This window comes from Microtus oregoni, unplaced genomic scaffold, assembly GCF_018167655.1.
Source record: "Microtus oregoni isolate MIOR12 unplaced genomic scaffold, Mior012 000003F_ref0000135, whole genome shotgun sequence".
NCBI classification, from domain to species: domain Eukaryota; kingdom Metazoa; phylum Chordata; class Mammalia; order Rodentia; family Cricetidae; genus Microtus; species Microtus oregoni.
Window position 1 is genome coordinate 39,517,668 of NW_024543062.1, and position 10,132 is coordinate 39,527,799.

A 10,132-nucleotide genomic window follows, 5' to 3' on the forward strand; every position below is an offset into this window, starting at 1 on the left:
TGGCAGCTCTAGAGATAGAGGAGGATGCAGCAGCTAAAGAATCCAGAAGGGCAGAAGAAACCCCACCTACGAAAGTCTTCAAAAATCACTGCAACCCAGCGGACACCTTGCTTTTGGTGAGATATAAAATTTTCACCTTCGAAAATGAATTCTTTTTATTTTAAGTTGCTGCAGTAAGTTATTTGAACAACAAGGAAACTAATCCACATTTTATTCTGAGACACACTGAAATTTTCTAGGAATTTGTGAAACTCGTGCACAATTACAAAGTTCATGAAACATTAATTCAGGACTGAGAAAGAAGAGTGAAAAGGGGAAAAGGGAATCATCTACTACTACAATATTAACGTAACAGATTCACTCTGCAGGGAGACCTAGAGAACAGAGGTCCCAGAGTGTGGCGTCATTTATCTGTACGAGCAAGAGACAACTGACAAAGGCGTCGTGCAAATTGTTGGGGATGTGTGAGCTCTTTAAAAGGATGTATCTGTAAAGCTAACCTATTTTAGATAAATAAAAAATGAGGAATAAAAACTAAATGTGCAATAAAACTCTTAAAGTTTTAAAATAAGATTCATATGTACATGAGCATATATTTGTGTTTGTGAAAAACTTAAAATTTCAAAATTAAAAATTTAAAGGCATATGCATAATAAAATTGGTTGTGTCACGTTAACAATTTTTAATGAAAATTTATTATGGGTAGAAATAATAAATGATAAATATAGAGAAGGCATGTGAATATTACTAAACGTTATAAATAAAGGAAGAATATTTAGAAAATATCATGTGACCCCACATTTGCCAAGATGGCATCTGTGAGGAAATGCTCAAAGCTGCTCAAAACAGGACCCACGCAAGCTACAGCCTAAAGGCATCACTTTACAAGTGATGGATTCACAAACTGGGAAAGCTGTGCTAATGGGATGTCAACATGTAGGACCCACAAGCTCTGTCTGTGAAACTGTGTGACGTGGCAGCTCTTGTAAAGTCCATCTGTTATCTGCAGTGTCGCCCAATGATGCTGCTCCCAGGGATATAGCACAGGGGAGTTAATCTCACAGACTCTTAGGGAACAGGTGTAAACATAGTTTTGCAACATTATTTGAAGAACACTGTAGAGTTAGAGATGAGGCTGGGGGAGTCTGTTTCTAGGACAAAGGATAGAAAGATTAAACAAAAGTGAATCAACGATGTGTATGGGGTGTTACGGAGTGAATGGGAACAACACACTAGGTTTGTATTCAGTGATGCAGATGAAACTTGGAAAATATTTAAGAAGCAAAGAATTTGCTATGCAATCCAAAAGCAATTATGTACATTACATGCACGCAGAAATAGGACCCTCTTTTCAAAAGCTTATGTAAATAAAAAGATACTATAATAGGTGCTTATATTTAAAAGGGGAGATAACAATAAGAGTTGGTAGGAGAATAAAGTCAATTTGTAATTACACTATTAAAGAATGAAGAAATGGGTGTTTACTGGCTGAATGAAGATAGTACCATGAATTTACTATATTTATTTAAGCACAAAAATAAGCAGAAAATTTGAATAAAAAACAAGGAATTAAGTAATCTCTTTTATCCAAAATCGAGCAAAGAATGCTCTATCTGTACCTATTATCTTACATCATCATCTGGAATTGTTAGTTTGAAATGATTCCTTAAATACAATATTGCATTATAGTATAACTAAAAAGTTATTCATTTCCAGTCAGTAAGACCCACAAAAGCAAAAACATAAAACAAAATTGTATGTATCTATGCTTGGATTAATCACTAATCTCTTTTAGTTCTGATGCTATATATGTATTTTGAGTTGATCTTGCCTGTTATAACATTAATGGGTACAAGTGAATATAGTTATTTTACCCATTTGCACGACTAAATATGATGTTGTCTTGGGCATTACCAAGTTGTTCTGTGTGAATTTTCTATAAACTCATTGCTTTTATTTTCCATGTGGAAGAGACCAGGACTCTGTACACACTACTCCAGTGGCCTGTCTCCATCTACACCCCAATCAAGAAATTCACTCCTACACAGGCTTGCACAGACCATACATTGCTTTTGAAGACCTAAAGGAATGGAAATCCTGCATAGCTAAGAACAGTAGTCAGACCTACTTGATTTTTATTTCTCAAAGACACTTGCCCAGTATCTTCCATCTTGTAAATAAGAAATTCATCCAGAACCTAATTTATTGGATTTCTATCATGACAATGATGTTTATCAACCAATACTTTTGGAACTATACTTTTTTATTAAAGGGCAACCATTTATTTTAAAATATTTATTTTTTAAATGTCATTTTTCTTAAAGGTATTTTGGGGATTAAAAACCTTATCCATTTTTATTTAATTAAAATTTCTGCTTCCTCCCCTCTTCCCTTTTCCCTCCCCCTCCCTCCACTCTCCACACCCCACCCAACACTCCCCTCCCTCTCCCTCTCCAGTCCAATGAGCAGTCAGGTTTTCCTGCCCTGTGGGAAGTCCAAGGTCCTCCCCTCTCCATTCAGGTCTAGGAAGGTGAGCATCCAAACAGGCCAGGCTCCCACAAAGCCAGTTCATGCAGTAGGATCAAAACCCAGTGCCATTGTCCTTGGCTTCTCAGCAGCCCTCATTGTCTGCCATGTTCAGAGTCCAGTTTTATCCCATGCTTTTTCAGTCCCAGTCCAGCTGGCCTTGGTGAGCTTCTGTTAGATCAGCCCCACTGTCTCAGTGGGTGGTTGGGATAAAGGAAGGTTGGATATGGGAGCAAGGGAGCCATTTTAGTGTTGGCAAGAGTCTTGACTCTAGAGGGGTTCCCAGGGTTCCAGAGAGATGTCCCCAGCTAGGTCCTTATCCATGTTTTTTTACTACTCAATTGATTTTTACTTCTTTGTAATTATTTTAAGTCATATTTGTGTAAGATGAATTGCCATGGGACTCACCATAATGGAGTCAAATTTATTGAAAACAGTTAAGTCCACTAAAGAGACAGTCACTGGTTTTACAAAGAACGATGACTTCAGTCGTTAAGAGTAATCATTGTTATCATTGAGATGTAAGTCTTAACCTAATGGGATAAACATCTGTCAATGACTTTTCAAAGTTTCATAGTTCTTTTCAAAGATCAACAGGTTGGGAGAAACCTCCAGAAACAAAAAAACTTAAAGATACAGATTCATTGATTTAAAAAAATTCAGTTATTTCTACAAAATCCAACAAAATAATCAAGAAATAAAAGAAATAAGCATTTCTCTACAATTGAAGGACTGGTCCATATTCATGATTGCCTATTCTGTTCATTTGGAGAAAACAGGGAAGGAGCACAGGGTGGGGGTGGTACCCACATATGTTAAGGAAGTAGTAGTTTGTAGGTATGGTACTAAACAATACATAAATAAGGGAACACAAATGTATGATCTATATATGTATGCATTTGTCTATATGCACAAGTTTTGTGCTTACGCAAAGGCCAGAGGTTGACATCTGGTGTCTTTCTCAGTTTCTTTCCACCTTAATTTTTGAGAGGAGATCTTTCCCAGGACCTGGGAGGTCACCAATTTAGCAAGACTGGTAGTCAAATGAGGATGCCTATCTCCAGCTCTCTCCAGCCCAGAAAGGAAATGCTGAAGGGTCACCAATACACACTGTGTGGGTCTTTAAAAAGAGTTCCTGTTCCGGCCCTTGGCTCCCTACATTTCCAGTCACCAAGTTTTACTTCTACCCTGACATGAGCATAAAAGCGTTATGTGACTTTGAGGAGGTCAACTTCCTTGCATTAAGCTAATAATAAAATTTTTGGAAGGCAGAAATGGAAAACTAGACTAAATAAGCCATGGCTACATTTTTTCTTACTTTGGAGTCTGGAATTATAAAAAGTAAAAGTAAGGAATTGCTTTACCCTTTTGCTGGTTTCTTTGAATTAACTTGATGCCATTGATCCCCGACTACTTTTGGTTTGGGTGTTTTGTTTTTTTCCTTTAATGCTGAAAGGAAAATTTGGGAATACCATGCTCTAAACTGAAATATTAATTCTTTAGAAATAAAAGTTTAGGCATTGTGCTGATGGCATTAAATGCACTTTAGCAGCAGGATGACTTCACTGGTGCCAGGGAGATGTCTCAGAGGTTAAATCACTTGCTAAATGAGCATAAAAAATGGAGCTCAAAAACTTCCTTTCATGCTGGGTGGGCTATTGTGGGAAGGCCACATGTTCATTTTCCTGCTGCCCAGACTCCTGAAATAATTACACAGAAACCATATTATTTAAATCACTGCTTGGCCCATTAGCTCTAGTTCCTTATTGACTAACTCTTACATATTAATTTAACCCATTCATTATTTTATATTTTACCATGAGGGTAGTGGCCTACCAGAAAGGTTCCAGTGTATCTTCTCCAGCTGCAGCTCCATGGTTTCTCTCTAACTTCACTTTCTTCCTCCCAGCATTCAGTTTAGTTTTCCCCACCTAATTCTGTTCTACCTTATCAGGTCAACCCAGTTTTCTTTATTCATTAATGGTAATCACAGCATACAGAGGGAACCCCATTTCAGTGGCATGGCAGCTGGTCTGTCACTATCCCTAGACAACAGAGATCCAGGAGCTGGCCAGTAAGATTGGTCATATCACTAAGTTCTGGGAGTGACTAAGAGATCCTACATCAATGAATGATGTAAAAGAACAATCAAGGATGGTTCCTGGCCTCAACTCCAGGTGTCTGTAGGAATGTCCACACATGTCCACATACACCCATACTTGCAAACAGTATATACCACACAGATGCACATAACATGAGCACATATGAAAAATTAAACAACTTTATTGGCACTGCCTACCATGTTATATATTTTTAGTAAAAGACTCAATTATCTAAATAAAGAAAAAATATCCAAATTATTAGGATTAGAGAAAATATGAAGAATTTTGATACTGAAAATTTTATTTAAATCTTCCATGCTATTATTTGCTTGGGTGTACTGAAACCTACATTCAGGAGATTAATTTAGAAACAAGGATGTGGGCACGTGAGACCTTGAGGTCCATGAGCATCCACCAGGTGAAAACTCTCTTTGCTGTGTAGAAGTGAAACATGGTATGTGAAGGACCATATCCTAGCTCCTTAAACTACTCAGCCTGGATTGAGAAATCATGGGTGTGATCCATCTTCCCTGTGTCTTTATTGGTTTATCACAGAAAGGGAAGAACACAAACTATGTGTGAGGATTCTTAGGATATAGGAAAGGATCGTGTGTGTAGGGAGAAAAGCAAAGTTAAAATATAGGATTAAGAGACACTAAAAAAATGGTCAACCCTGAAAACATACAGGAGTAGCAGTAAACAGGCTGAGTGAGTTATATTTAGAATTACATATGTATATACATAGATGCATATAACAAAAATTAATGAAAAAGAGACCATGAATTTGAAAAAGAAACAAGAAGGGTATGTGGAAGGGTTTATAGGAAGGAAAGGGAGAAGAAAATTAGGTAATTTATATTAAAATCTCAAAAAATAAAAGAAATAATTAGAAAGATACGGGGGAAATTAAGCAACCAAGGTGGTGACAACTTTGAGTGAGAGCCATTTCTTACCAGGCAAAAGAATGAGAGTCAAGGGATTTTAATATTAGAGTTATTAATATGATTAACAGGCTTGCTGTGAACTAAGCCATTGGAGTTTCATGAATGTCCATCTAAAAACTCCTAATCTACTTTAACTGACTCTCTTCATAGCAGAACCCAAGGCTTGAACCTAAGCATTACAGTATGCACGCTTTCCACAAAGCATGACATCGTCCAAGAGAAAGAAAGGTCCAACTAAGGCAATAATAAAAGAAGACCCTTCCAGAGACTGGCTTTTGACTTTCAATAGTCCCTTCTTCAAGCACATGTTTGTTGACCTAGCCCTGCAAACTCCAACAGTTAATGCCAAGAAAAGGCCTAGAACCTCAGCCTCTCTCAAGTGCCTACCTAGAAGCTCTGGATTTTATTGTTTTATAAGCCTGGCAGAGAAAATGTAGTGTTTAGAACTTCTATCACAGATTAGAAGGAGACTGCATTTGTAGTAAGACCTTTAAGATAAAGCCATTCTCTCCCTGGGCTTGTGAGTTATTTGCTACCTGTGCTTTCTCTCCATCATTTTGTATTTGTTGCTTTTCTTGTTCTATAACTAAAATTCTGATAAGGATTTAAGGGTGAGCAGATTTATTTTAGTTCTTAGTTTAAGAAGGAATATAGTCCAACACAGCAAGGGGGAAGTATGGCCAGAGTGTGACACAGAAAAAGGAGGGAGTAGGTGATATAAGAAAATCCCAAGGCCCATTTCCTCCTGCAAGAAGCAAAACTGGAGTTGTAACTTGGCAGAAGCCTGAGAAGGCAGGTGCTGAAAGGGTGCACCACCTTACTGGGCTGTCTCAGATAAGTTGGAATCGAGGTGATCCCACTCACAAATGAATGAAATGGTCTAGAACAGGGAACTGGCTTTGAAGTGGTCAAAAGCCCACCACTGTGAAAGTGAAATGACAGGGGACTGGAATCAGCTCCCAAAAGGTCCCCTGAGCGTAACAGATAGAAGAAACTTTGAAAACAGGCTTTGGTGCTTACAGGTTCAAAACGTAAGAAAGGCTGTTCAATTTCAGAGGGTGCAGAAGGCAACCTCAATTATATGTTCCCAGTTGCTGAAGGAAGAGGAATTCAGGTTTCACATGTGGAGCACAAAGTATCAAACCCAGCATGCAGTAGGTCTTCAATTATAAATGTTTATTCTTTTTCCCTTGAAAGACAAACCATATAATTAAGACATCCTTAAAAGAGATTTCCCAGCTCTCTTTTATTAGTTTCCTCTGGACCATCAGTCCCATTACCTTCAGCAAGCTCATTACCTTCAAAAGGAATTCTTTATGTGAAGGGTTTGCAATTAGGGAACCAGAGAGAGCTCAGCACCTGTAAAGGGACAACAGAATCCACCTATTGAATTGTCTGTGCTTCAGGGACCTGTCATATCAATAGTTCCCAGTATAAATGACAAATGTATAAATCTGGTCATTCGCTACATTAGCTTATTTCCTGTTTGGAATATTGCCCATGCATTTTTCTGAAAACTGGAGCTTTGGAACAGATCACCCAGTAACTAGTGCATGGCTTTGCTTTCGCTTCTTTATCTTCTGCTTTCTTTTCACTATGGCAGCTCTTAAGTATCCAAAGTAGAAAAAAAATGCCTCAAAAGCACACTTCAGTTTCAAAAGCAGGGGGCAGGGTCCAGTTTCTTAATGAGAGCTTCCACATTTTAATTCCGATGAAGCGAGACTAAATCTATCTTGTTGGAAACTTGAACCAGTCTGCCAGGCAGTTCAACAGTTCAGGCTTACTGTAATTAACTGTCAAATGAGAGACTGGGATGATGCCGAGAAATGCAAGTGCGTCAGCGTCAAAAGAAATTAAATGCTGAGGAAATTTTGCAACAGAAATGGGCTTTCATGGACACATTGCTCTCAGTCAATAGTTCACCTCATAAACAGCAGCAAGAGCAGGAGGTTTTCAAGCCCACAGCTTGAATCCCTATTAGTACCCTGTGCCCTTTCTGGTTATCCCTCATACTCCTGTCCTAGGAACATTAATTCAGGGTTTCTAGTACCCTTGTCTCTGATGAACTTTCTGCTGGAATTTCAGTGCACAAAGAAAAAGGGACTTTGAGACTTTGAGTGGTGGAAACAATTGCACAGAATTTTCTTCTGTCAATTGTGCGACTCCTCCCTGCCCTGGCAGAATGTTACACACACACACACACACACACACACACACAATTTCTGAATTTCACCACAGTCTGTGCAGACCTCAGCAAGCCATGCAGAGGTCTATTGGATGAATGCAGAGGGAGGGTTCATGCAATCATTGTCATCACCTCAGCAAAGCAAAAATGCTCTTTTTGATGCACAAATTTCCATGACAACAGAGGCTGTTCGGCCTACAATGACCAGGTTAAAAACTCTTGACAGGTATCACCATAGAGGATTGTACTTAAGACAGATATACAACTATTTGCTGGGTGGGACATGAACTGCACTGGCAATCTCCAAACTGTGCATACTGGATTGGGAAACTTTAGAAGTCCCATCATGCAGTAACTCAAATAAATACAAATGTATACAACAAAATTAGTTAACATAAAATAAATTTATTTTCAATTAAAACTTAAAGGTCTGGAGAATGATAGCTTTTGACTCCAAATATATAAATTAGAGCATAAGTTACACTTTAGAAGCTCCAGTTAATGCTGCATTCATTTTACTATTTCATGGCAGTCATCTCTCATCAGGCAGCCTTCTTATCTTATGAGACATTCAAATCGTTTTTAATTAAATTGGTTAGTTATACCTGAGCATAATAATTTGTTTTAAAAATAACCATTTACAGAAATTATAACATTACCCACATGTTATTGAAAAACACAGAAACAAAGCCATCTACTTGTAAGAGGAAGTACAGTGGAAGTATGCAGAAAATAATATATATTAACATAATATTTAAAACTTTTTCCACATAAGAAAATGTGTTTGATGGATCAAGTAGAAGGTAACATTTTTAAAAAATGAGACAGTTTGGTGATGTAGTTTTATACTTCAGCAATTGCCTGGTTTGTATAAAACTCTGGATTCAAAATAACTAAAGCCAATAAAATCATTCTACTTTATTTGCTAGCATATAATCACATTTAAAAAGGGTTTAAGAAGCTGGGAAGTGATATTGAATGCCTTTGCTCCAGAACTCGCAAGTAGAGGCAGAGGATTTCTGTGAGTTTGAGGACAGCCAGGGATACACAGAGAAACCCTCTCTCTAAAACTAAAACAAAAACAAAAAAAAAAACATTTAGGATCTCCACAAAATAATGTTAGTTTCAGATTTAGTGTAGTAATATAGACTTACATTGATTTTTTTGTCTCCATTATATCTGATATATATTATTTATATTAATAGGGAACCCATCAAGAGAGAAGTGATTTATATAAAAAGAACACTGTGCTAAGGAGTCAGAGGACCTACATTCCTACAGTCAATTATGTGCTGGTTTTCAGTTAGTCCTCAAATTTATATGCTAAACAATTGTAGTTTTTTTCTTCATCTTTAAAAAAATGTTATGTATTTATACTTGTTACCTCATTTTTTCCACCCTTATCCTTTCTACAATTTCTTTCCTTATTGCAGGGAACCATGCAGTTGGATTGGCCTACCTGCCTTGGGAGGCATGTGTCTAGTTTTTCAGATTAGAGTCCACGGCTCCTGGGCGCAATGTGCTTTCCAGTTCCTAAGATACCAATGCACTCCCTCAGGCGGTGAAACATTCAGACTGCTTTGTGTTTTTCTGCATTTTCCCTTTGAAATCAAGGAAATGTTAAAACTTGACAGGACAATTGGTTTTAGGCATTAATCTTGCATACCCTATATAGCTTGCCAACATCCTTGTATCCTGGCAACTGCAGCTATGGATCCTGCCAATTGCCATTATATTTTGTTTGTGATAATAGGATTTGAAAGTCTGATTGCTCTAAGTAAAATTGTCACAGCCTCGGTTGTGCCATGACCCCTTCTACCTGGCCTGATTTCAATTTCTCTCAGCCATATGAGGTGGCTTACACCACACCCCTCATACTCCCACACAAATAATTTTTTTTACAAATAAAATATAGGTAGATAGATGAATATATATATATATATATATATATATATATATATATATATATTCAGAGTCTACTTATTTATTTTAGACTGCTCAGACCCAAAATAATTACACAGAAACTATATTAATTAAAACACTATTTGGTCCATGATTTAGACATTTTCTGGTTAACTCTTATATCTTGAATCAACCCATTTTTATTAATCTATATATCACCACGACTGTGGCTCACCATGTAAAGTTTCAGCATCTACCTCCTTCAGCAGCTACAAAGCTTCACAATGACTACTCCTTCTTTCTCCCAGCATTCAGTTTAGTTTTACTGCCTAGCTCTATTCTGCCCTATCATAGGCACAAGCTGCTCTTTTATTCATTAACAAATAAAAGTAGCACATATACAGAAGGACTTTCCACATCATCTCCCCTTTTCTGTATAAATAGAAAGGAAGGCTTTAACTTTAACATAGTAA